General features: G+C 38.7%; 1 long non-coding RNA gene across 1 annotated transcript in view; it reads left to right on the top strand.

Moving 5' to 3' along the window:
- Positions 1-27,750, top strand: part of LOC116624007 — a 182,305-nt gene that overhangs the window by 17,152 nt on the left and 137,403 nt on the right. Inside the window, exon 2 of the long non-coding RNA XR_004297812.1 lies at positions 23,958-24,073. This is a non-coding gene — a long non-coding RNA (uncharacterized LOC116624007). The remainder of the gene's footprint in view (positions 1-23,957; positions 24,074-27,750) is intronic.

Here is a 27,750-nt window from a genome sequence, read left to right as displayed (position 1 = left end):
GAGTCTTATAGATGGGGCTTAGCATTCATTTTAATGGAGAGAAGATCTTCCTGAATGGAGCTGAGATCAAGTCATATATACACATGGATTTTTTTCCCTTGTGACCACCACACGGTCACCCATGCACATGTTGCTTACCTGTTAGTTCTGAAGAGTCATCATCAATCTCAACTTTGTGCACAAAGATGCTCCCTCATCCCATTTTTGCCCAAATATGTCCAGAGAATGTTTCTTTTAAAGAACGAAATGCCTTATTTTATGCTTTGAACAATTTTTATCCTGGATTGTGACTGAAGAATAGGAAGAAAGCTTACATCTTTTGAAAGAATCCACTACAAAAGAATATGATGTGCATGGAAGGGAGGCATTGCAGCTGTTTCATTTCTGTGCCTTGCACTGGAGTCTCCTGAGATGGCACCCTGAAGCCTGCCAATTGTTCTTTCTCTTTAATAGATTATCCAGCAGAGATCCAAAGCCCTTGGCAGACTAGGCAGAGAACCACAATGTTTGAGCACATTACTGCTCATTCTGAGAAGAGTGGAGTACAAACTGTCATTTTTCAATCCACGGTCATATGGCTGCAGTCCTGCTAGTGGCACCCAGTTCTTCTACAGCACTAAATCTAAAAGATAGTTTGTCAGTCCTGAACTTTCATCAGAATTAAACAAAACCGACCATACACATCTTCCCTTTCTTCTCTTGGCTCTCATAACAATACACTTTTCCAGATTTTTCCTCTCTGTTAGCTTTATTTTAGTTCCTTTTGTTGGGTTTTCTCAATGCTGATTCCTAACCTTTTTTCTTTTCTATATTTATTTATTTAAAAAAATTCAATGACCATCTATGCCTGCATTGTCCAGTATGGTAACCACTAGCCAAATGTGGCTGTTGAGCATCCAGTAGGTATCTGAATTAAGATGTGCTAAAAGTATAAAACACACAACAGATTTCAACAAACAACAATAAAAAAACAACAGCAAAAATGTAGTTATCTCAATACTTTTTATATTGATTGCATGTTAAAATTATAATGTTTTGAATACATTAGGTTAAATAAAATATATTATTAAAACTAATTTTACATTATGTTTCTATTGGGCAGTTCTGACCTATGCAATGAAAGCACCCAAACTTATCTCTAGCTCAGATCTCTCCTTTTAACTCCAAACAATAAAACTAATTGCCACCTTAACATTTCTGTTAGGTTATCTGCCAGCAATTAAAAATCACCATGTCCAAAATGAAATGTGAGATGTTTTCCCCTAAATACAATCCTATTTTAGGGACTGGTCCTACCATCATCATCATTTCCCTCTTCTCTTCTCCACTGGCTTTCTTTTCTAGAATTACAGAAATGTAAAATGTCCATGTGGGAAGGCTGGGTACATAACCACTAATTCTATGCTTGTGCCTTTTTTGCAAGATCAAGTTTTTATGTGATCATCTGTAGTGATGGAAAGCTTATTTCCTTATAAGGCAGCCTATTCCATTTTGGGGCCTTATTGAACTAGAATCTCACTTTTATTCATGTTTCAATTCTATCTCCTGAAGCCATATAAAGCAAGTTTAATTCCTCTTCTACTTGTGAGAATTGTTTAATTCTCTTGGTTGCATTGACTTTACTTGAGTTAAACATTTCTTTTTCCATTGGCATGACTTAAAGTCTTCTCATTTATTCTTGCCACTTACATTTGAACACAATGTAGTTTGTCTACCTATAAAGAATGCAATTGTCAAATGTTCTACCAATTTTAACAAGTTTGTCGAAGACTAGAAAGAGACTTTTACTTTACTCTAAGTAAAGTAGACTTTTACTTTATTCTAAGTCTCATTAAAATCTGTACCTCTGCTTATACCACTTGGGAGTATATCCATTTATTTGGGTTACATCAAACACAGATACTGTTTTGTTTTGGACTTGATTTTGTGTAACTCCATTATGTCTTGGATATGTAATGTAATTAAGCCAAGTCTCTTCCATCTTCTGTTTTCATAGGTGTATATAATATATTTCAAGTCTGTGGTTATATTTATGATTTGGCCCATTGAACCAGCAAGCTTATCTAGATACTATTGATTCTGATTCTTTCACTCACTCATTTTTTTACTTAGATCAATATCATCCAAAAAATGATTAGTAAACCTATATTTTTATAGAAATGAGCAAAAATGTATAAAGGACAGGATGAAATTCAGGACTCTGCATTATACTATGAAAGGCTTCTATCCAAGTTATGTCATTCTGTTAGTTAGCAGTCTATATTATAGAGCATAATCATTTAACCAGCTGTAGGTCTATGTAACAATGTTAGTAAATTCTTTTATATTATCACTTCAAATATTTTCTCTGTTCTGTCTTCTTCTGGAACTCTAATTATATTTCCATTGATGATTTCATACTGTCCCGCTGCTCTTGGATTTTCTGTTCTGTTTTTTCTCCTCTTTTATTCTTTCTGTGTTTCAATCTGGATCACTTCTATAGGCATTTCTATTTGGATCATTTCTGTTCTTCAAGTGCACTAATGTATTCCTATGCTGTTTTCACTCCGCTGATGAGCCCACTGAAGGAATTACTCATTTCTGATCTAATTTTTATCTGTAGCATTTCCATTTGATACTTGGTTTCCATCTCTCTACTGACATTCTGTATTTGTTTATGCACATTGTCAATTTTTTCCATTAGACCAGAGGTCAGCAAAATTTGTTTTTGTAAAAGGCCAGATAGTAAGTGTTTTAGGCCTTGTGGGCTCTCTAGTCTCTCTCATTACTCAGTTCTGCCACTATCAGGGAAAAGTAGCCATAAATGAATGAATGTGGTTGTGTACAATAAATTTTATTTACAAAAACAGAAGCAAGCTGGGTTTGTCCTATAGGCTATAGTTTGCTGATCCCTGCTCTAGATCCTTTAAAATACTAATTACAGTTATTTTAATATCCCTGTCTGATAGCCTTAGTCATCTCTAAGTCTCATTATATTGACTATTTTATTTCTTGACAATGAGTTCTTTCCTTGCTTTTTTTGTTTGTCTCATAATTTTTAATTAAATGTCAGAGATGGTATGTTCAAACAGAAGAGACTGAAGTAAATGTTATTTACAAAAGGAGATCTCTTTCTGTGGGTGATAGAATCAGTCTGGTAAATGTTTTGACTGGATTTTTTTTTTTTTTTTTTTTTTTGGTGTTGTTCTATGATGGTACTTCTGGTATAACACAGCCATCAAAATTCTCTAGTGTGAGTTGTTTTTACTTGTACTTTACATAGGGAATGGTGCTGAAGGCTTTTTCTTAGTGTTCTTGATCTACCCTTAGCTTTCAGTAGTCTTAATATAAACACATGACAGGGGGTGTTTCTCCTTCTCTCACCCAGATCGGAGAATGCTATTGCTTTTTACTTTGGGTTAGACTTGTGGTATAGATGGAGTGGGGAGGGGTCTCTTATGTGACAGTACTTGAATTAAGTAATATCTCAGTATTTCTATTTCTTGTTTAAAGTGATATTGTGAAGATCCAAAGAAGTATTCTGACAAATTTTCACTTATAGCTACCTCTTTGTCCTGAATTATCAGAGAAATAACTTTAAGAAAGCAAAAATAAGTAGTGATTTTAGACATGATTTCTTTTTAGAAAAGAAATGCTAGCTCCCAATAATTGTTGTTTCCTCTATAGATTCTTTTGAATCACACATAATTGATTCAATAATATTTTATGGAATCTTGCCAGGGGTTGATATCAAGACAATTTGCCTCTAGATTCCAGTATCAATCTCATTCATGTTTAACCTGGAATAATGTTTGCTTTTCTGTAATCACCTGTGTCTTTCTCACATTCTCTGTGGTTTAAGTCATTAATATAATCACGTAATTGAAGGTCTTTTTCTCCTAACGTTTCTTCACCTAATTTGGCCTAAGCTTCCTTCTCTTAACATGTATACTATTTACTATATGGCTGCAAATCATTGTAATTTACATTGTAACTATGGACAACTACATTCTTTAATTTATTCATTCAATCAAAGTTTATTTAGTGCCTGATATGTGTCAAGTTTTAGGTTTAAAGCTTGAGAAACACACTTGAATAAAATTTAGCCCCTACCTTCAAGAAGCTCCAAGTCTAGATGCTAAGGCAGTCATGTAACAAATATTTAGACAGTAGCATGGGATAAAAGCAATCATAGCAGAATGGCTGATAAACTGTAACTAAGGGTAGGGAAGGAGATTTGAGAAGGTTTCAGAGAGTTGGTGATATTCTCAAAAATTATTTAAAAAGGCAAAGACTTTCACTTGATACATGAGACAGGAAAAGACATTTCAGACAATGCAAAAACGTGTTCAGAACTGTGGAGGTTGAAAGTAACCTCATGTCTGCATTTGCATAAATTCCAGCAATGGTGGAACATGGTGGCATGTCATGACAAAAGATGAAACTGGAGAGGGAACTAGGGCCAGGCTGTGAAGATCATGCTTGCCTATTAGGGAATTTGGACTTGTCCTGTAGGTGACTAAGATTAATAGAAGGATTTTAGATAGAGGAATCACATGATCAGATTTACATTTCTAAGAGTGTACTTTGGCTGAATGAATATAAAGAGTCAATGAAGCTTTATTGTTTAGGCTCTGCAGGCACATGCCTAGGGCCCATTAGCTTTACAATGGCCCTCAAATTGTTTGAGACATGGGGGAGAAGAAATATTAGCTTTATAATTGAAAAGCTGCCAAGTCAAAATAAAAATTATTTTAATTAAAAGCCTATAAACCATGGAGTTATGTTAACTACTTAACTACAGCTTGACTAAACTCTAAAATAGTTTCCTACTAATTAGGGAAGTGTTGTTGAATAAGCAGAACTCTCATAGAACAAGATAATATAACAACTTCACTTTATTCTCTCTCTGTCCTTTCAAATCCATTCTGTGGGGCTAGTTCTTTCCCTTCTCTTTAGATAGAAGATAAGGAAAGTTCTATGGCTTCTCTAGTCACTGTTCAGGAACTAGTCTATGTTCAGTCTAGTCCCCCAAACAATCTTAGTTCAGTAGTTAGAATGCCCAGTCCCACCAGTAATCAAAACTATATATTTATTTAAAGTCAATGGTTCTTTTCTCCTTTGCTTTGGGAATTTGGGTAGAAAGAGGGATTTGGTTGGCTTTTTCTGAATTCAACAGTTAGGGATTTTAATTTGCTTTCTCCACTCACTAACTGCCTCTTGATCTTCTATAGTTGAAACATGGTGGAGGTAGTGTGAGGGGTGTGTGGTGGGGTGGGGGGGCTGATTAAAAATGGAAATGGACAACATGTTCACAAGTTATAAAGGAGGTATATGTATAGCTTGGCCACTTAGACTTGAGAGTGAGAGAAAAGGAAGCATTTACAATGACTTCCTTCTTGTGTGACATACTGTGGTGGTACCTCTAACTAGACCAGGCTCTGCATTTGTTCATTCAAGAAACATTAACTGCCAACTTTATATTTAGATCCATTTGAATGAGACATTTCCAGTTCTTGAACAGCTCACAGTCTGTTGGGGAGAGTAGCAAACCCATAACTCAAGTGTTCTGTGATGAGAACTATAACAACACTATGCTTTGGAAATTCTAAGAGCATAATGGCACACACCATGCAGCTTAGAGCAAAATGGGAAGCAGTGGCCTCTGGAAATGTCAAATAGCCAAACTTATTTTGGGAAATATTGATTGTGGTATCTGTGAAGAAGTAAAAAACAGTATTGGTTGTATATAGATCTAGGGCTAAGGAAAGGGTCTGATTTAATATAGAAGTTTAGGAGTTATCAGCATAAATGTATAAGCGGAAGCAAATGAGGTATATCATCTAGAGAGAATATTAAGTCCCTGGCTAATATTCATGAAGGGCAGAATGGAGGCATAGGGAATATGTAAGGGATAAAGAAAGACTGGAGAAGGATGCTGAGGATAACTGTGCAGAGGACTAGGAAGAAAACCCAGAGAGAGGAGTCCTAGAGGCCAGTGGAGAAGAACTCTTTAGGGATGAGAGAATAATTATTACTGTAAATACTGCAAAAAAGCTCAAGTGTTGCATCAAGGAACCAGCATGGTTGCTGGGTCAGATGGACCTGGATTTCCCCCAGCTTCTGCTTATAATCTGTGACTCTGAGCAACTTGTCTAACCATTTAGCAGTAAACTGTTGAGTCTTTGGTGCTCCTTCCAGTTGTTCCATAGAGTACGGGGTACTGATTCTCTCACAAGAGCCATGTTCATCATTTGTGCTGAAAGATGACCAAAAGAATATGTCCAGAGACACTTCTCCTTCCCTACCCTCTGCATCTTTCTTCTCAGCATCTCTTTCTATATTATCTAAGTCATTTAACGTCAGACTTTCTTTTAGTTTGAGTCCCTCCTGTCCCTGCTCCTTTCTCTAGCTTCTCCCTCTCCTGCAATTCAAGGCTCCTGGAATGCAGAGCTGCGTACAGATGTTTCCATCCTGTGAGTGCTTGCTGTTTCTCAGATGGTGTCTGAGCAGATGTTCTGGTGTGTACCTCCCTTTCTCTGCTGTTGTGTTTTCTATACAAACACCAGATTGCATTGCTGCCTCCTTCTTTCTGGAGAAAACCCAATTCACACCGGTAATGGAATAGGTTGTGCTTTCAGGCTGTTAGATATGGTCTGTGGTGCAAAGGCTTTGCAGAGCAGAGTGTTAGGCCAAAGGGCTTAGAAAATGAAACTCAGTGCTGTGACTTTATCTACTCATGACCTGCTGCATTTCTTCCATTGAACTGGTGTTCTATAAGAACATCTCTTTCCTCTACTTCTGTAGTCTTGCCCTGTGTTCCCATGTTCCTCTCTAGGTCTTTTGTAATTGTGCACCCTCACATGAGCCTTCCCAACACGCTGGGTTCCTTATCTTCTGACAACACATGGGGTTAGGAGATGGAGTCAAAGACTCCATGGAATTATTGTACTTTACAATAATAGATTTGAAGAGCCTTGGTGAAAATAGGGAGGAGGCAAGGTTACCTGCTAGACTAGGCTTGCAGGTAGGTGAACTGTCCTCAGGAGGGTCAGTGGTGACATGTTGCAGTGGTCTGCCTTCCCTCTTTTCATTTTCTCCTCATTCGTGAACTTGTCTTTGATTTCTTACTGAAATTTAACTGCAGCAAGGGACCCAGGAATATGGACGACAGTCCCCTGCCTTTACAAAGGAGGCTCTTTTACCTTACCTTTTGATTTCCCCTTAGGAATTTATAATTTGGCAAACACTTTTCATTCCCATCTTTGTTCCATTTACAGCAAGTAAATACATTTAGTCCTTCATGTGATAGAATGAGTTGCATTCACTTGTCTCTGGCCATCTCTCCTTATTGGAAATAGCAGTTTTGTTGAAGCTGCCCATGGTCCCTACCCAGACTCCTATAGACAAGGAGTACTCCTGTGCATTAATTTGAATGTCAAGTAGGACCCTGGAGAGTTAGGAAAAGATCCCAGGAGAGTGGTGATGGAATCAGGGGAGCCAAAGAAGAGGAGGGGGCTGGACTGACTCACTAACCAACGTTTTGTCCATATCCAGACAAGGCACCTAAGTGATTAAAAGCAAAAGTGGAGCTCAAATCTGACAGGTCTCAAAGCCACCAGTACGGAGTGCATTTTACAACCCAGGCTTCCCTCACCTTACATAACAGATCATGTTCTGAAAACTTATATGTGAAATTCTCTCATTTATAGAAGCCAGCTGTACATTTATTTATAAAGTGAAGAGTATGCTGCAAGGAAAAAAAGTATGACCTTTAGAAGCAGACACACCTGAACCAAACCATGGCTTTACCACTTCATTCATTCATTTATTCAGCCACTCAGTCATTCAAAAATATTTATCATGAGCATTCACTGTCCAAGGCATGATGCCAGGAATGAGGGAGAGAATACTGGTAAATTTTCTCTGTCAACGTGGATAATTTAGTAACTTCTCTCAGCCTCAATTTCTCATCTATAAAATATGAATGATATTACTTACCATGAAGGTTGTCATGAAAGTTGAAATAAGGATTCAGTTTCTGGTATATATCAATTTTTGTATGTTGAGGATTATAATTAAGTAAGTAATATTTCATTTCACATATCGCATGAGGTTTTTTTTTAAGTGAAGCCTACCTATTTACAATGACTTACAATAATGTTATCCTTATTGAGGTTCCCTGAATAAACATTTCTGTCTTACTAATAGATTAAACTTCTACTCACTCAAGCTCATTGCAATGGAGATTTCAGAAATCAAATCAAGTTGTAAATGTTAACAGCTATAACATTGGATGTGGCTTTCTTCCCTACAGAAGAGCTCCAAAGAGCACAGGATTGGAAGTGCCCAGGCCTGACTTAGTCTTAGCTTTGACACAATATAACCTGGGATTCCTTTGCCTCTCTGGACTCCATATTCTTCATCTGTGGGATAGTTATAATAATTTCCTTACTTACTTTGTAATGATTTGGAGAGATTAAATGCAATAAATGAGAGTATGTTAATACTTTTACTGTGTAATTTTTTTGTTTTGTTTTCTTGTTTTTAAGGGAGGAATAACTGAGATGTCTTGCTCAGTTCTACATCTTCTTACAAATTATCCTATTTCTTACCTTTCCTAAATTTGCACACTTAGATATCTATTCTGAATGATAAGCAATAGTGTTGGTGTATCCTGATTTGAGAAAGGTGGGTTTGCCTAAATTTAAATTTACAAACTAGATACATTTGAGGATAACTGTTCACATTAAGAAATATTTTATTTTATGAAAGTGTTTTTCCTTGACTTCCTTAAACTAATAGGAGCCAACAGCAGTGATTTAAAGCATGATTAATGTTTTAAAAATATACCTATTATACAATTTGAAGTATCCCTGTATAGTAATATCAGAGCACAGGTTAATATTAGGATTTTTTGTTCCAAAACCTAGCTCAATGTACATAGTGATGGGATCGAGTAGTGTCTCCAACTACACAAAACACTATTGAGTCTTTTGCTATATGTTTACCTTGGGACTTTGGTTTGGGGATTGGCTTTGAATTAATTCCAAAGAAACCTTTATACCCAGAAGGTCTAAAAGGAAATAAATTGAACGAAGTCTAAAATATAATCATTCAACCCACAAGTCCACCCTAAGTGCCTGTTGTGGGTACTTGGTCCTCTGCTGGGAGATGTGCCGTTGGGAAGTCTTTACTGAAGAAGTGTCATTTGAATTGAATCTTGAAAGTTGCATAGGTGTTTAGCAAGTGAAAAGGGAGTCTAAGGGAAAACAAGGCAGAGAGGACTGTGTGGTCAGTTTAGAAGAAGGATGATAGAATCCAGGAAGCAGGTTTGAGTGTAGAGAGCATTTGGAGGAGTTCTGATGGAAGAGGCTGGAGAGAAAGTCAGGAGACAGATTGGGGAAGGCCTCCTATGCCATGTTGTAAAGTTGCTGTGAATGCAGACAAAGGAGTGAGTATTTGATAAAACAGCCTACACAAAGCACATCAGTTATTCTCCTCTGGACATTTGTTCTATAAATTTTCTCACTGAGAAATTCTCACTGAGTCGAGGCAAGGGCTATTTCGTTGTTATGCAGAGGGCATTATGGTTCTTTGCTAAAGATTGCACTCCTTAGCCCAGCATGCTGATGAGCTAGGTTTACAAAGATACACTCCTGCCTGGGTAAGTCATGTTTAATGTGTTCCACCCATTAATTTGCTGTAGTAATAAACCATATGGATTATTATTTTTTTTTCCTGAAGTGCTTGCTGTCTCCTTAGTGTGTGCCATGTTTATGGAGTTATTAAAAGGTTATCACAGAATCATATAAACTGGGGTTGGGAAACTGTATGATCTCTGAGAACACAAAAATAGCACAGGTAAAGTCAGTCAGCTCTGAGATGGGGGCCACAGAAGAGAAGAGGTGGGGATAGGGATCAAGGAATGGGTTAGGAGAGAGGGCATGAGCTGAAGGGGTTTTAGAGGGGAGGTTGGTGACAGGGACAAGAATGATAGGAAGTCCTAAAACTTAAGACTAGGACTCTGAACTTGATTTTGGAAGTGCTTGGAAATAGAGTAAATTACGAATTTCTGTGGTGCAGAAACTTCTTTGGTGGGAGCCATCTGGGGAGTGAGAGCCACAAGGAAAGACAGGCATTAAGCTATAAGGCTCCAAGGTCCTGAGCTTGCCTAAGATTGCAGAAATACAAAAGAAAAGTGCTTTGAGAAAAGTCAGAGGTTGTCTGCTGCAGCAGTTGGAGGCAGACTGAATGCGGGAAGCAGAGAAACGTGGAATCTGGGAGGACTCCTGGGCTCCTTGGCCGTCAGGACCTAGCAGGAAATGGCACTGTTCAATGCTTTCTTGCTGTTAATCATTTTTCTCATTTTCCCTAGTTGTTAACCCTGGGACCATACTAATCAACTCCTCGTTTCCCTGCCCGTGGCTTACATGGTTCCTTGGTTATTACATCTGAGTTTAATCATTGTCCAAACTGAGCTCCATGTCTTCCTTGCAATTTCACCCCTGATTCAGTTTGTTTTGCCAGGAAATGTAGCTGTGTAGAAATGGAAAGGATCTATTTAGAGAAAGGAGAGTCAGTCAGACAAGGGAGATGGGACTCTCCGGTGATGTATGGAAGATTCATGGCCCCCCTCAACCCGATCCCCAAGACAGTGATGAAAAAATTCAGAAAAATAAAGGAAAACCAATGCCATCCATGACTTACTACATTTCCTCTTTTTCTCATTGCATAAAGAAACCGGAGAGGTGAACTGGACAGCACAAAAGCATCAAAATGCAGTCAACTTGACATTTAAGTAGGAATCATTTGGAAGTCACGTTTGGCTTCCACTCACATCTTTTTCTGCATGGCCACCTCCGCTCTAGAAGTCTCTCATGTTTCAGAACCAAAGTGTGGAGGAGGCAGAACTAAGTCGATCATGGGTTCTTCCATTACGAGGAAGTGTCAGTGCTGGCTATTGTCAGTTGATCCCGTAAGACTTCAGAAATGTTATTTATCTCTCTCTAAGGTTCTCTGACTTGGAGATGGCAAAATTTAAAATCAGCTCCTTAGAGACCAGCTCTCAAAATATTAAGGGGATTTATGAATAGATATGGGTACATTAATTTTTTCCCTCGGAAAATGCTGTCAGATATTCTGATACCCTAAGGAATACCTCACTCTAGAGAATGGAGTATTTCCATCACGATACAAATATACCATTATTTTTTCCATCTTTAAAACAAATAAATATATATAACTTGACCCCCATTTTCCACATCAGCAACCATCTCATTTTGCTTCTTTAAGAGCAAATCTCCTTAGGGGCGCCTGGGTGGCTCAGTTGGTTAAGCAACTGCCTTCGGCTCAGGTCATGATCCTCGAGTCCCTGGATCAAGTCCCGCATCGGGCTCCCTGCTCGGCAGGGAGTCTGCTTCTCCCTCTGACCCTAACCCCTCTCATATGCTCTCTCTCATTCTCTCTCTCTCAAATAAATAAATAAAATCTTCAAAAAAAAAATTAAAAAAAAAAAAAAGAGCAAATCTCCTTAAAAGAATCATCTATGACATACACTACCCCCAAATTTTTCTCTTCCTGTTCTCTTTTGAGTCCACCCAAAGCAGGCTTTCTCCTCCACCATTCCAATAAAAATGCTCTTGACAAGATCACCAAAAACCCCCATGATAAATCCAATAATTACTTCCAGACCCTCACCCTACTGACTTAATCAGGAACATCTGATACAGTTGTTTATCTTTTCCTACTGGATCTTGGATAATGCCTTTTTCAGTTTGGCTTCTAGGTGAAACACTCCCTGTGTTCCTGCATGTTACAGGCCGCTCCTTCCTGGTCTTCAATGTTGGTTTCTTGTTTTTCCGACTTCTTAATGGTGGAATGTTGCAGGGCTTAGCACTCGGTCCTTTTTTACTAGTTTATCTGCACTTATTTCTTCATGATCTCATTCAATCCTATGGTCTCACACACCATCTATGAAATATGACTCCCCACTTTATCCTCCAAGCCCAGACCACCTCCCTGAATTTCATGCTTACATATATCCAACTGATTACTCAGTATTTCCACTTGGATGTTGGATAGAAATCTCACACTTAGTATGTTCTTGATATTTTTCCCCAAATCTAGGGAAAGTCTTCCTCTTCTCAGTTATCCTGTGTCTGTCTGTATGCCACAGAGCTTGTTGGCATTCATCTCTTTCGTGGTCCTCACCTAACCATCAACAAATCCTACTGACTCTACTTTTGAAATATATGCAGAAATAGATCACTTTTCTCACCCATGTAACCACTGTCATTCTGGTCCAAGTCATTATCTTGGGTCTGGATTGTTGTACTACTGTTTATTCTTTGCATCCAGGTGGGATGAGAGGTGGAGACTAGAATCCAGAAAATAATGTAGGTTGCCAGTTCAGCGGTCTGATATTGACGTGAAAAATGCATGGATGCATTAGTGGGGTGGGGGCGATGTACACACAGAGGTCTGTACCAGTTACTTCTGTCCACCTGTTCACCACAGATCCATCTTCCACCATGTTGTGTTATACCCTGTGCTCCAGAAACCTGACCTCTAAGCATTACATCTCATAGGCTCTCTTGCCCTCTGCTGTGTTTGGGGTCAGGCAATGGAAGATGTGGGTGGGATCTCTGAGGGCAAGAGAATAGAAGGTCATAGTCCTGAGCCCCCAACCCCTACCACACATCTGACAGTGACTTTGTTCCTATCATAGCACATTATCAAATTATCCTTACTGCATAGTTCCACCTCTCCCTGGGCTCTGCAAGCACCACTTCCTCCTCTTACTCATTCCAGATTATGAGTGTTAACTGGGTGTCTCATCCTGCCTTGTCAGTTCCTTTAACTCTGCCTGAATCTCTAAATAATCCCTTTGTTGGGCTCCTCTAAATAATCTTTGTTGGGCTTCAAAAAGATGTTTCCTTCTAGAATCCTTAACATAGGTAGAACTATTCTTTTGGTATGTAAATAAGTATTAAATTAATTACATCTTATGAAAGTAAACAACTATTCTAAAACACATTACTCATAGAAATTTAGAGATTCAAAAAATCTAAAGGGAAGAAAAATGTTCATTCCTTACTGCAATGTCACTAGATAGCCACTATTAACATTTTAGTGAATTGTAAAAAAAAATTACACTTTTTTATTGTGTTTAATTTGTATTTATATAATTTTAGTCTCCTTGTGATGTTTTAAAACATTAATGTCTTTTTCTTATTTTTTTCTTCTAAAATTTTATTTAAATTCAAGTTAGTTAACATATAGTGTAGTATTGATATAAAAAGAAATGTACGACATTTGGAATACATAGAAAATACAAAGAACAAGAAAATAAAAAATTCTATCACTTAAACTTAGAAAAATTAATTTTCTTAGAATCTTTCTTTGGGGTTTAATATAGTTCCTACTTTACAGAACATGGTGATTTTTAAAGCATAGGAAAGGCAGATTTGTTACAATTCACAGACCAAAAGGGAAATGAAGAGAGGCTTGGAATAATATTGACCACTGGTTAATTTTTATTGCTCTGTCCTATGATAAGGAAAATTTACTAGAGCTATTAAGTTGGAGTTTAAATTCTAAAAATCAGCTATTCAATTACCTTGATATAAAAGTTGCTTCTTTTTATGCTTTGTGCAACTCTGCTTTTGTGGTTGGGAGAGAAAGACTTTAGTAATTTTCTTGGTCCTAAACTAAAAACTTGTAAATACTGGAACCAGCGTTAGTGGTCTTTATCACAGTGGAGACATCCTTTTCTCTTCAAACAGATTTCCACACAACAGTAGAGGAAAGATATGTCTTCAGAGAATTGCCCAGTTCTGTGAAAAGAAAGAAATTTGCTGAGGAGCAAAGCAGGTTCCATTTTGTACCTGGGATACATAATCTAAATTTGGCACATAAATAAACTGATTCTGAATTAGAGGTCCAAATGAGAAAAGAAAGACTGTCAGATCTCTTTTTTTTCGTATCATAACTTTCCTAATTGAGCTTTATTCATTTTGATTTTTCCTTGAGTCACTCAATCTGTCTTTAACAAATTGTTTCAAAGGGGGTAGGTATATCAGTGCTTTATGTCCGAATCTCTTGAATATTTAACTCCCTCTCTGTTCCTTTAAGACATGAACATCAATTTATTTGTGTATGTAATAATTAGGTTTCAACATTTTTTTCCTCAAAACTTTAGGTGGTTTATATTTTTGATATAGCATAATGAATAGGTAAGAGGTCAGTATATTCCTGTCTTTTTGAAACATGTATTTTCCTGCATATTTACTTAAAAAAAAATATATATATATATATAAAAATTTAAGATAATTTCCAGCAGGTTACCAGGAATGGCATAGTCCTTTCATTGATTTTTACCAAGCATGTAGCCTAAGCCCTATTAATCAATATATATCATGTATCTGTTCCAACTCTACACTAAAAAAAATTGCCTTGATTATGACTTCGTTACAAAATGTTCTTTTTTTTTTAAATTAGAAATGTGCGTTGTGGTGAGGTTGAATATCTCTATTTACTATTTCCCCCATTGTTTTCCATCTCCTGTTTAGTTTTCTCCTCACTCTCAAGAACTTCTCCAAGTTGTTTTAAAAGTCTGATTTGGTTTTTCACAGAATCAAATCTGCTCTTTACTGCCTTTGATTTGAATTTTAATTCTGCTCTTTTTTCCCATTTTATTTGTAATATTCCTTTTTTTCATCCATATCTCTTTGTATTTTATCTTTTAATTTTGGCCTGTATCATTCTTATTTTTTTTCCCGCTCCCACTTCTTATAGCATTTTCAAGGAAATACTTATTTTGTCTAATTTTCACTTTTCAGAATAAAGTTTCAGCTAGTGTTTCCATATTAAATTTTTTTTTCATCTTTCATATTGAATTCTATGCTCTTCATTGAATATTGTTTTTTGTTTGTTTTTTAGTATCTTCTCCCTTGGTTTCTTGTTCATTTTTTTTTAAAGATTTTATTTATTTATTTGAGAGAGAGAGACACACAGCGAGAGAGGGAACACAGCAGGGGAAGTGGGAGAGGGAGAAGCAGGCCTCCCGCCGAGCAGGGAGCTCGATGCAGGGCTTGATCCCAGGACCCTGGGATCATGACCTGAGACGAAGACAGACATTTAATGACAGCCACCCAGGCACCCTGATTTCTTGTTCATTTTTAATGATCTTTTCTTTTTTCTTCTTTAAGACATTCTTTAGTGTTTTCAAGGAGCCAAGTTTGATATTGTTAAACACTTTATGTTCATATTCTATTTTTATTAATTCTATTCCTATTATTTTCTTTTTTAAAATTATTTGAGTTTGTTTTATTATGTTGATCTTTCTTAAGATGGATATTTAGACCATTCATGTTCAACCTTTCCTTGTTTCTAATATAAGGATATACATTTCCCTCTAAATACTGTGCAAGTTTTTCCTTTTATGTTTAATTTTTTCTTTTTTAAACCTCTAATTTCTATGTTTCATTATAATGTTTTTTTTTTATATATGAGTTATTACAAGTATGTTTTATAGTTATCTTGGTGATATTGAATCCAGACCTAGTCCTATGGTGGTCAAGTCTATTCCTCAATTCATTCAGTGATTATTTATTGAGGTTTACTGTGTCCAGTGCACCATTTCAGATGTTAGGACTTCATCAGTGTATAGACCAGACAGACTTCTAACTTTTTGGAGCTTATATTCTAAAATGGGGAGAGAGACAGTGAATGTAATCAGTAAGTAGGAATTTTAGAAGGTGGTAAGTGCCATGTAAATTTAAAAGCAGGGTAAAGGAGATTGTTCATGCTGTGTACGTGTATGTGCGTGCATACGTGTGTGTGTGTTATATGTGCTGTGGTGGGGAGAGCATGGGGTTTTAAATAGAGTGGTCAAAGAAAGCCTTCCCAACAAGGTGAGATTTACATATGTCTTGAAGGAAAAAGGGGATTCTTCTCTGGGGAAGAGCATTCCAGCCAAAGGGTGCATCCAATTCAAAAGCTCTGGGGAAAGATCATGCCTGGGTGTTTGAAGAAGCCAGTGTAACTGTGATAGAGTGATTGAAAGGACATGGTAGAAGAAGAGATGAGAGAGAATAAGAGTGGGGACAGTTAGGGTCACTTGGACATTGGCAAAGAGACCCAAGATCGTGATTTATTTTTATCCCATCTTCATGAAAGACTCGTTTATTCAAAGGATATTTTATTTTTCAGATTTTTAAAATAGAAATGGCTTTACCTTGACCTCTAGGAATAAGTAGATGACTCCAACAAATAGTACAGGATCTTTTAGGCCTTTGTGAAAACTTTGGCAATAATCGCTTAATCTGTGCTGAAGGAACTCAAGGTTTTGCTCTCTTTTAATCTGATCTTTATATAGGAATCATTCACTCATTTAGTCAACAAATACTTTTTTCAAAATTATTTATATAAATGTTCTTTTGCTTAACTCTAGGAGATTTAGACAAATCAATGTGCAGCCATTCCATTTGGTTGTTTTATCTTAGAAATTTGAAGGACTTCAAACAGTTACCATTATCACAACAGACCATTACCCAAACTCTGCCTGAATAATTCCGTTCTTCTTGTTTATAGCTGAATTCATTACTGGATACTTTAATATTTGCCAATTTTATCTTGCAATCCATCAGATATTTGAAAATAACTCCCAGACTCCCCTCAAATCATATCGTCTCTGGCCCTTGTATTCTAGATCTTTCTACCGTTCCTCAAATTCCTCATATATCTGGTGTTTCAGACCCCCTGCCATTATGTTCACCCTCTTTTAGACAAGGATGTTGTGATTCTTACATTTCCGTGTAAGAAAAATTCCTGCTCTTGAATTTAAATTTTTACTTCTTATACGTAAAACTTCAACATTGGTTATGGACAAAAATGTGATGAAAGCAGATCAATTTGATCCCAGCATTGATAGCCATGTTAAGTATTTTGGCACTTTATGGAAAGAGTTTCCTTCTCTCAAAGAAAAGTTCTGTAATAGATCTTCCTCAACCTTAGTGAAATTGATTAATTACTTCAACTTAATTGATTGTATGTAGTTTTCCAACTGTTTCAAGATCCTAGAAACCAAACTGAGCCTTGAGTCAACATCTTTCTATTTGGTTCCATCTGTGTTTATAACTAGCATGACTCCTGGTTCCAAACAAGTACCCAATATGTTGCAAAAGCAGAGAGGCTAGGTATTCTCCTAGTTTAATTTCCTATTTGTGATATGAATGAAGTTAAGACTAACCTGATGAGGTGTAACTTTTCCTGTTCTATTTTTGCCCTGGTGATGAATAGCACTTTCCCTTAGTGTCATGTGAATTTGTTCTGTTTTGAAAAGATCCTTGCTTGATTTATCGAAAAGTTAAGTTGGCAGAAGAAGTTCTCAAGTTATATATAAAGCATCTGTCCACTCATCCAAACCTCTTCCCAACAGAGTTTCATTTTATACTTAGGGAGATCTACAGGAGGTATTTCTTCTTTGGAATCTTCTTAGAACTTTTGAAATCCCATCTATCATTCAAGATTCACCTAAAAGTTATTTCAATATGAAATTTTTCTTCCTCAGCCAGAGTAGCACTTTCTTTCTTTAGGTATCAAGATCTACTCCTAGAACCTCACCTGTAGATTCTATCCTACTTTGTTGGTGTCAGTTGTATGCATCTACACATGATCAATGTCATGGTAGGGACAGGAACCATTTTTTTGGTGGGGATCATGGCTCTGGTCCAGGAGTGGTTTCCAGTGTCTAATGGTAACATCAGTAGGGTCCCATCCAGACCATTCCTATAATGTGATCTTGCCTCTGGTTCTGGTTCCTGCCCATTCTCTGTAGCTGGCTCTTCATTTACATGTTGAGTTTGCAAACTACCTGATACTCTTCTAAGAAACCATCATTTTTTTTGTTTGCAACCAAGAACCCTGACTGGTGGAGGAAGAATCTTTGTTTTATTCAGATTTGTTTACCCTGCACCTAATAAATGTTTACTGAATGGTTTAGAGCATGTTGGATATGATGTCTGTGGGAGCCCCATGGGGAATCAGAAGGCCAAATTAGCTCATTAATTACACTTTCATGTTAAATTTTAGAGTGTGTGATTCTAGAGAAAGCTTTAGAATAGTCTCTCTCCCTTTATCCTTCTTTTCAGTTCTGAAGATCTCAGTATAGATTTTCAGCAGCCTGTGGGGTTAGCTTGTGCCTTTTTAACTTTTGTTGGTTGTGATGTCCAGTTGTGCTGGAAATTACAAGCCTGAGAACTTTCCTGGACATCTGGAGTCATTAATGGACTGAAAGTACAGGAGGGGCATAACTGAGTGGATTGCTCATTCTTCCTGCTGTGTGGCCTGTGCTGGCTGCTTTGGAATTGCAAGTACCAGGGACCTACTAGGCAGCGGGGAGAAAAAGTGGCACCACAGCAGTTTCTCCTTGTTACACTTTTACTAGGTCCTGATCTTGCCAAGGAATTTGCAAAGATGTGAGCTTTCCAGAATCCAAGAACAGAAGCCAAGGGAGGGGGAGGGGAGCCCTGTCCTTCCTATAACCAGAGCTCAGGGCACAGATACTCTGGGTCTGGAAAAGGGCCTGAGGTTTCCTGGTGGCTCCATTGCTCTGCTACCTCCTGCTGGGGCTTTCCTGGCACTGGCAGAGCCCTGCGCATGCGCGCGTGCGCCATGTGCAGGCTGAGGCTGTCAATCCCTCTGGGGGGACTCACCGGCTGACAGCGAGTGATGAGTTTCCTAATGCGCCCGTGATGGCTGCAGCCCCGCCTGGAGGCTTGGCTCCTGCTCAGCAGCTGCCACACAATCGCGCTGCTGGCCTTCCCCACAGCCTCAGGGGAGCCCCGCTCCAGGTTTGTGCCACTTCACTGACTCCAGAAAGCTGTACATTTACACCATGGGGAGTGAGAGAAGTGTGTTTATCAACCACCAGGCTTGGAATGAGAGTCTTCTCCTTGCGGGAATGCATCAATCACTTCTCAGGACTGACCCTTTGTGGTAGTTCCTCTTGTAAATGATGTTTTGCTTTCCCTGATTGCAGAACGAAATGAGAGCTTTATAATTAAGTGTGCGGTAAACGACGTGGTGGTGGCCCTTTGGGTCCTCGGTCCTCTCAAAACAGCTAAGCGTGGGGGTAGCAGCTTTGGGAAAGATGGGATCGATTGGGAATTTCTTCCAATGTCCCGGTTACAGTTAGCGAAATGGCTACTAGGTGATTTCTAGGTGACACTTGACCTCAAACATGGCTTTAGGTTTCTGCTCGGGAACCTGCCATAGCTCAGTTTATGCCAAACCATTTAAATGGAAAACCCACCGGAAGCCTCTTGTGTTCCTATTACCCAGTGAGCGATGGAGCCTAAGCCCAGGGCTTGAATTCCAAAATTGGAACGAAGGGGCATTTGTTCTGTTTCCCGAGTGGCGATGAAGCATTTTCAAGAACGTTTGGAGACAAAATTATGTTGATTTAACTTAGGATAAGATCAATGGGTTGTTTTTCAGAGAAAGATGAAAGGCCATCACTTCTTTACACACCCCCTCTATCTCCTTTGGAAATAGACAGCCAGTGAGAACATCATCCCATGTACTTATTAGCAGTACTTCCAGGCTGCGCCTATTAAATGAATTGTTCTGAGGTCAACATGAAACGCCAACTGGAATGTAACAAAAAGATATCAAAATAGAACAGCCCTCTTTGTGATCATTAAGACAAAGTTAAAAAGGGAGAAATCTATACTATTGACCCAACTTTGATATTTTCTGCTTTCGTTTAGGGTCATCACCACAGATCTCAGTTACTAAACTCATTACATGTTGTAGAGGTTTCCTAAGCTGTGTGATTAATAATCCTCCTCTGAATCAAGGCATCACAAATAGTGTGTTACTCTGCTGCATGAGAAATAGAGCCACCAGGATGAACTAGTGTCGTCTACAGCCGAGGACTGTGATTTCTTTCGTATCAGCCTCTTCTGACTAATGTTCGGATCCTGAGTCTTGTATGACTTAAGTTGCACTGAATGACAAACAATGCTAACTGTATTATGGGTCTTTGTTCCTTATTGGCTCTAGGTAGGTACCATCAAGAAGCCTTCTCAAGACCAAAGGGGAATACTAAAGAGGTGCCAAGATGATAAGCAGCTCTGTGGGGCTCATCTGTCAATGCACATCCTCTCCATAAATATTTTCACCTGGAAGTTAAAACATCTAACTCATAATAACAAGAACAATAGCAGTAACTACTCTTTTTCTGAGTATAATTACAAGATGATGCAATGATTCCCTTGCACTGTGTATTGGAGTTTCCTCTTTGACAGGTGGATTCTGTTATTAGATCACAATATTCCCAGGCTTGTTTTGGTATCTCCTGAAGGAGTGGGACATCATGGATGGAGTAGCCTGATTTCAGCCTGAGAAACCGGACTTTGGAAGGCAGACCCCTGGACAGATTGGAGTGGCAAGACTTGCAGACCCCCTCACCACTTTATCCTCTCCATTTTGGCTTTGAAAATGGGAAGATAGCTCTTTGATTTTGGTACTCTGCTCATAGGTTGGATGGGAGCCAGGTTGTGGGTGCCTCAGAAGGCAAGCTGTCCTGTAAGTGGACTATCAAAGTGTGTGCTTTGTGGGCTTTTGCTTTTCTTCTCTTTCTCTCAAAATTTGAGATTCTTGGCTACATGGGTATGTATATGTATATGTATATGTGTGTGTGTATTCACTATATATATATATACACACATATATATATATATGTAGTGAATCTTATAAACTGTCCTTGAATTATATAGAGGATTATTACATGAAAGATTTTGGCTTATTTCTTTCTTTATAGCAGAAACCATGCCTTCTTGAAGCTAGGGTAATCCTAGCAGCAGTTTCAGGCAAGACTATCAAACAAATGGTGATTTGGGCTGCTGTTCTCTTTTGGAAATTATCTCTTTGGACGTCCTGGTCTTCATTTTATTAATGATAGAAAATAAAGGAAATAGAAATATTCCCATATTACAGATGAAGAAAATGAAGCTTAAAGAGGGTGTCATTCTAGTAACAAAAGCAAAGGTGGAATTGGGACCTGTGTTAGTCTGGTGACAAAGCCCATACTACATATGTGATGATAATATTTCATGGCCTAGAGGAGAGGCTCTAACTTGGCCCAAAGGAGAAACCCATCTTTCCTCCTCACCTCATTCTCCAACAGCTTCATACTATATACACATGTAAACTGAATAGAATAAATTACTCTCTATGGTCATCATGGCCAAGGCAGTGACTGGGATGCTGCCAAACGGAGCCTTTTCTATGTGACTTTAGACCAATATGTGTCCTAAGGCCCAAAGCTCTGCAGCTATGACAGTATTTCTTGGCAAGCTAGAGAAGTCATCCTTGTAATGTTTCCTGGCTCAGAGTTGGTACTCAATGAATTTTTATTAAATTGAACAGAAGGTTCCAAGTTTAGTGTAAACCTTAGGAAGCTTTTGCTTTTCTAAACACTTGCATATTTATTATCTTATGTGAGCTTCATGAAACATCTATGAAAATATCCCCACTCTGCAGAGCTGACAAGCTAGTTACCAGAGGACTTGAGACTGTCACAAATTCATAGCATAAGTCAGTGTTAAGCTGGGCCTGGGAATCAGGTCTTAAAGTTCGTGGTGCAGTGTGCTTTCTGATTTCTTCTTGAGTATTTCCAACTGGTCTTTAAGTGTCTTGAATTGAGAGGAAAAAGACAGTATTTCTCTAAATGCTGAGTTCTCTTCCCCTTAAAAAAAGGAGGAACTGATGGCAATGATGGTGATGGTGATGCCAAATAATTGTGTTGAGCAATCGATCCATATCCTTGTGTTCTCACCAGAACTCTCCTGGTCCTTGATTTCCTGTGGTTGTCTGAGATCGGGGAAATCTTAGTCCACCCTAGAGCCCTGTAATCATAGGCTGGGTACACAGTTTCCATAGGATTTTATTCTGAAGATCCTAAATATGGGTAAGTCCCCAAACACAGATAGTGCTCTCTTTAGGACTGGGTACTTTTATGGCCTGGGGAAGGAAGCAAGACTGGTGGTCTTTTTTTGGTTGTAATTTTAGGTCTATTCAAAAACTGGTTTCTAGTGATGCAGGAAAATTATGGCCTGGGGTGATTATGGGCCTGGTAGTTATTGCTCAGAAGACCTCAGGAGTCAGAATTTTTTATTGAGTTGGGGACTCCAAAGTTTAGATCCCACAATGTTTGAAGTCAAAAAAACTTCCCCCTAGAATCTTCTTACTCAAAACATGGTCCTTAGACTAGCAGGATTGGCATCACCTGGGAATTTTTTGGAAAAATGTAGACTGGCATGCCCCTCTTAGGACTGCTGACTCATAATCTGCATTTTAGAGAATCTACATGTGATTAACATGCATATTACAGGTTGAGAAACACTTTCTGTGATATCGTGATTTATCATAAGAAATACATAATTGATCTTGTCCCTGGTTTCTGGCACAGAGCTCCTAAAACCCTTGGAATTTCCAGTGAGGAGAGCAAGGAAGGTGTCTTTTGTTATGTTAATTAGGCGACTTTTGGAATGCACCTGAAGTTGGGGGCTGGTTGCCAGGGGAGCCAATATGATTAGAGAGCAGAACTTTTAGTCACTCCTGGACCCCCTTGGAGGGGAGAGGGCTGGAGGTTGAATCAATCACCAGTCGTCACTGATTGATTTAGTCCATCATGCCAATGTTATAAAGCCTCCATAAAAACTCAAATGAAGCGGTTCTAGAGCTTCTGGGTTGGTGAACACGTGGAGGTGCTGGGAGAGTGGTGTCTCTGGAGAGGGTATGAAAGCTTGTGCCCCTTCCTACATAGCTATTCTATCTGCATGTTCAGGTGCATGTTTATGTTGTCTTTTGTCATATCCTTTATAATAAACCAGTAAACATAAGTAATGTGTTTTTTTGAGTTCTGTGAGCCCCTCTAGCAAATTAATCAAACCTGAGGAGAAGGTCATGGGAACCTCTGATTTATAGTTGATCAGTCAAAGTTGCAGTGACAACCTGGACTTGGGATTGGCATCTGAGGTTGGGGGCAGTCTGGTGGATCTGAGCGCTTAACCTAAGGAATCTGATGCTGTCTCTTGGTAGACAGTGTCAGAATTGAGTTGAATTATAGAAACCAGGTGGTGTCTAAGAATTGGTGGTATGGGGAAGACCCTTTACACATTGTAATTGAGACCCAGAATCATTCACTTCCCAAGATAGTCTTAAGGGATACTGTATTAATCAGGGTTCTCCAGAGAAACAGAGCTGATTGGAGATATATGTATATATCTCCAACATGGACACACCCAGAAATAATGTTTAGACAAATATCTGGGCACTCTGTGATTCAGTCAGGTTGACATAAAATTAACTATCACAAGATATCCAGTCACCTGACTATACCTGCTTTGGATTAAGAATTCTATTGTTGTTCTTGCAGAACAAGGAGAGTAAGCTGTCAGCCTCCATTTATTAAGAGCCAAGGACATTGCTAAATGGGCATTAAAGTTGATTGGAGGCTGTGTTGATCAGTCAATGTAAGCTTGAAGTTATAGTTCCAGCTATCCATGTGGTCCATAGACCAGTAGCATTGGTAGCACACAGAGGAGAGCTTATTAGATGTGCAGAATCTCAAGCCTGCCTCAGTCCTGTTATATTAGAACCTGCCTTTTAACAAGATCCCCAGGGGATATGTATGCATATTAAAATGTGAGAGGCACTGCTGGTATTTGATCCAACCAGAAGTGCCTATCTCTTTTCCTTAACTAAGTGAGGAAAATATACTAGGGTTCCACCACAGGCTGTTTTGGGGATGGATCCTTCTGGGGGCACTCTGAAGAAAAATAACCGGGCACCCTAGAAAGCAGTGGTTCTCAACCCTGGCTGCACACTAGCATCACCTGAAGAGATTTAAAAGGAGCCTAATGTCTGAGACACACTTGCTGATAATCTGATTTCATTGGTCTTAGGTCTGGCCTGGTCTTGGAGATGTTTCCAGCCTTTGCAGATGAATATAATACCACTGCTGTAAATGGAGCACAGAAGCCCTTCTCCAATCTCGCTTCAGTTCTGAGTCAGATCAGAGGTGAACCTTTTGAATGCTTATTTTAATTTTTCTTAATTCTGAAGTAATCTTCAGGATGGAGAGAAAATGTGGGCAGCTTGTGGCACTGAGGGAAGAAAGGTCGAAGGACACAATGAAGGAACAAGGCATACACGGGGAAGCAGAGGAAAGTAAAGCCTCATCTCGATTCTTTGGAGAGTAAGAATGTTTTCCCTGAGGAGGCAATGACCCAGCGTGTGTTACTGTTACAGTAACAGTAAAAGGTCTTGGAGGAATGAGCATTTCATATAAGGAGAACAGTGAAGAGATTCATAGCCCAGCCTAGGAAAATGAGTATATAGATACAGAACCAGAGAAAAGACAGGGTGCCCATTTCAAAGTCTGGAGGGATGCACATCATTTGTCTTTATTTCCAGCTATGATGGGTGTTTCAAACAGGTGGTTTAAATTAAAGAAAAAAAACAAAGTTTTCTGGATGGACAGTGATGAGCAAAAGTTCTTTGGCAGAAGGACTGTCATCTGTTTGTTTGGGTTGATACGGGCTTTTGTTTCGTTCTATGGAGACAAATGACTCTATGTCTCTCCGCCAGTTACATTATTAACTATACTGGCATTTTATTTCTAAGTCAAGGGATAATCTGAGGCTGAGCAAAGAGGAAGCACTGAGAAGGGGCCTCGCCACAGGCTGCTGACTACCTGACATTTCGCCATGAAGAATCATTGCCTCAGAAGTATTCTGAGCTTCTCAACACTCCAATCAGAGAACTGTTCTGATAAAACTCAAAGTAAGTTTGTTCAATCTGCTATCAAACCACAGGTATAAGGAATCATATTCCACGCATTAAAATAATTAAAGCCCACTCCTTTCTTGGTCAGTGACAAAGATGCGTCGGTACACCTACCAACATCCAAACAGCATCCTGTGTAGCTTCCCAAGTGAACTGCAGGGACTAAATGTTAAGAAGGGCAGTGTGACTTGGGGAGGTAGAAAAGTTATGATGGAAATAGTCGTGGCTAGAAATCATAAGATATCAAAGGCAAGATGCAGATGTTTAAATAACCAACATGGTTCAAAGCCCAAGCTACTGATAAAGACAAAGACCCAGTCTATTGAGGAGGATAAAGATGAAGGACAGTGGGTTCCATTGAGAGTGGTTGGAAGTACATGATATATCAAAAGAGCAGAGAGTTCAGTGGACTGGTTAACACCAGTTCTAGTGACATTTAAAGTTGTCTCCGAAAGTACAATGCCCGTGAGCTTGATACCTGATTCTGAGAAGAAAGTATGAGTTCAAACAGCAGGATTGCTTGGGTCATAAGTGTTATTGTAAACACCCATGCCTTTGTCCCAGAGTATGACAGGATTCAATATCTTTATTGCCTATTCAATATCTTTACTGATGGCTGAGATGAAGGAATCGACAATGTGCTCATCAGATTTGCAGACTATACTAAGTTAGGCAAATTCACTAATAGCCCCACAAGACAGGAATATAATTCGAACTGATCTTGACAAGATGAAGTGACTTCCTAGTGGGTCACTTTGCACATAAGCAAGGGTTCCAAGCTGTCCACAAGCTAAATACAGAAGTCAAACTTCCCTCACCTTTTCTCTTTTCCAGACCTCCATTAAAGTTCTGGATTACATTCTCGACATAAAAAATGTAAAGGAATCTAAGGAAACAAGGGTTCAAAAATGCAAAATGTATACATAATCAAAGGGAAAAGGAGAAATTATGTCCACGCATACAGAAGGTGCTAATAGCTGTGTATTCAGTGGAGAAGGATGGCAGGAGGGAGGGAGGGAGGGAAGAAGACAGGAGGAAAATAAAAAAATGGTAGCATGGGATAGAACAAATGAGACTCTTATGGGTAAAATCTCTGTGACCTTTAAGGGAAGAATCATTACTCAGAGCTGGAAAGAGTAGATATTCATCAAATTAAAACAGGACGGCACCAATTGGTTTCCTGGTGTCCCGCTCAGCTTTGAAATTTTATGATACCTGACTTCATAACTGGTATTTCCTGTCACTGGGAATAAGCAAAAAATCACAGTTGGGATGTGAGCCCATGGTTATGGAGAATTATCGAGATGAGGCTTTACTTATGCAAGGGAAATCACTTTTTTTTCCCCAAGTTATTCAGGAAAGACTTCATGGAAGAGGTGGAATTTCAGTGATTATTTAAAGGATAGACGATAATTGAGAATGGTGTTGAATTGGGAAAAGGATAAGGGATACACGTTGCCAGCCAGATTACCAGGAACATTAATCCCTGAGTCTATTAACGAGAAGCTATTAGGATATCACCCCGGAGCAGTTATGTGTACTTTTCCCAAGGCCTTCCAGAGACAATGACTGAATTGTTATACTGTGCTTTTCAGATATTCCAGGGGGAATTTCTAATCTGCTGACTAGAGAACTGGTTTCACTGAAGTCAAAGAAATGAAATATTTCTTACCTACTCTTTCTCCTCCTTTTCCCTGGACCAGTCCTATTTTAAAAAGAATATAAAATATTTTTTTTTTTGCAAAAATGCTATAAACCTACTACTGATCAGACAAAATACTACATAATTACTTAGTTATCTGATATTCTAAGAAATGAGTTACTTGCACACAAGTAAATGTACTGTCCATCAAATCAATTGGAAAGCCTCCAAGAACAGGACCCCTACAGTCTCTAGATTTAAGGTCCGTGAGTTCTTATTCATCTCCAGTTTATCTTTAGTGCATGCATGGAGTAGGACCGAAAATAAACACTTGCCAAAAAGAATGGGAATGCTGCATATTCTATATAAAGGCATCTTGACAGGGACTGTATGCAAAGTGCATCTAGGGAATGTGTCCATATAGGGTGTATTCAGAAAGTTACTATTTTGGTAGAAATCTTTGTGCCACCTTACCTATTCTTTTCCTTAATGCTTCCAGGCTAGACTATATTTCCTGATATACAGTCTTGTAAGAATCAGAGCAGTATGATCCACTGTCCCAAAGTTGATTTTTAAAAGTCCAAACAAGTATGTGAAAGAGATGCTTTATTGTAAGTCACCAATGTCTTTTTTTTTTTTCTTAATGACAGCCAAGTGTAAACACAGTTGTTACAGTGTTATACAGGTCCTTGTTTTGTATGTTTTAACAAAGAGTTATAGATTTTTAACTCCACAGGAAACTCACAAGTGCCTTGCGCAGCACACTTATTTTCATAATGAGGAGAAACCAGTGCCTTCCTCCAAAGTACACATCCGGTTGGTGGTAAGGCCAGTGTTAAATGCAAGTTCACTTGGATTTTATTCTAGGACCCTTCTATACTCACACATCCATCGTCATATTTATGGGAAACCTTCAAATGCCTCTCACCTCTTCAAGGGAAAATGGCTGGCTTTGTCAATGAGGATGGAGGAGGCTCTTATTCACTAAAAGAAGGGATGGAGTTGGAGGAGGGGGTCTCCATGGCGACCCCCTCCTCCAACTCCATCCCAGGCTTTAGGGGGACAAAAACAAGAGGAAGGCAAGGTCAGAGTGGGAAGCCAATGGCCAGTAAACCAGTTCTAATAGTGCAGAGCTGAGGGTCCAGAGCCAAAAATCTGAAGTACCAGGGAGTAGTAATCAGATTAATAGATAATATACAAGACAGAAATAACCTGGGAGATTGCTTGGCAAACCACTGTTGTCTGAAGCCAGCTTTTTTTTGTGCTGG

This window comes from Phoca vitulina, unplaced genomic scaffold, assembly GCF_004348235.1.
Source record: "Phoca vitulina isolate PV1807 unplaced genomic scaffold, GSC_HSeal_1.0 scaffold63, whole genome shotgun sequence".
Lineage (NCBI taxonomy): Eukaryota > Metazoa > Chordata > Mammalia > Carnivora > Phocidae > Phoca > Phoca vitulina.
Note: the sequence above shows the minus strand (reverse complement) of the source record. Positions and strands in the feature narration are given on the sequence as shown.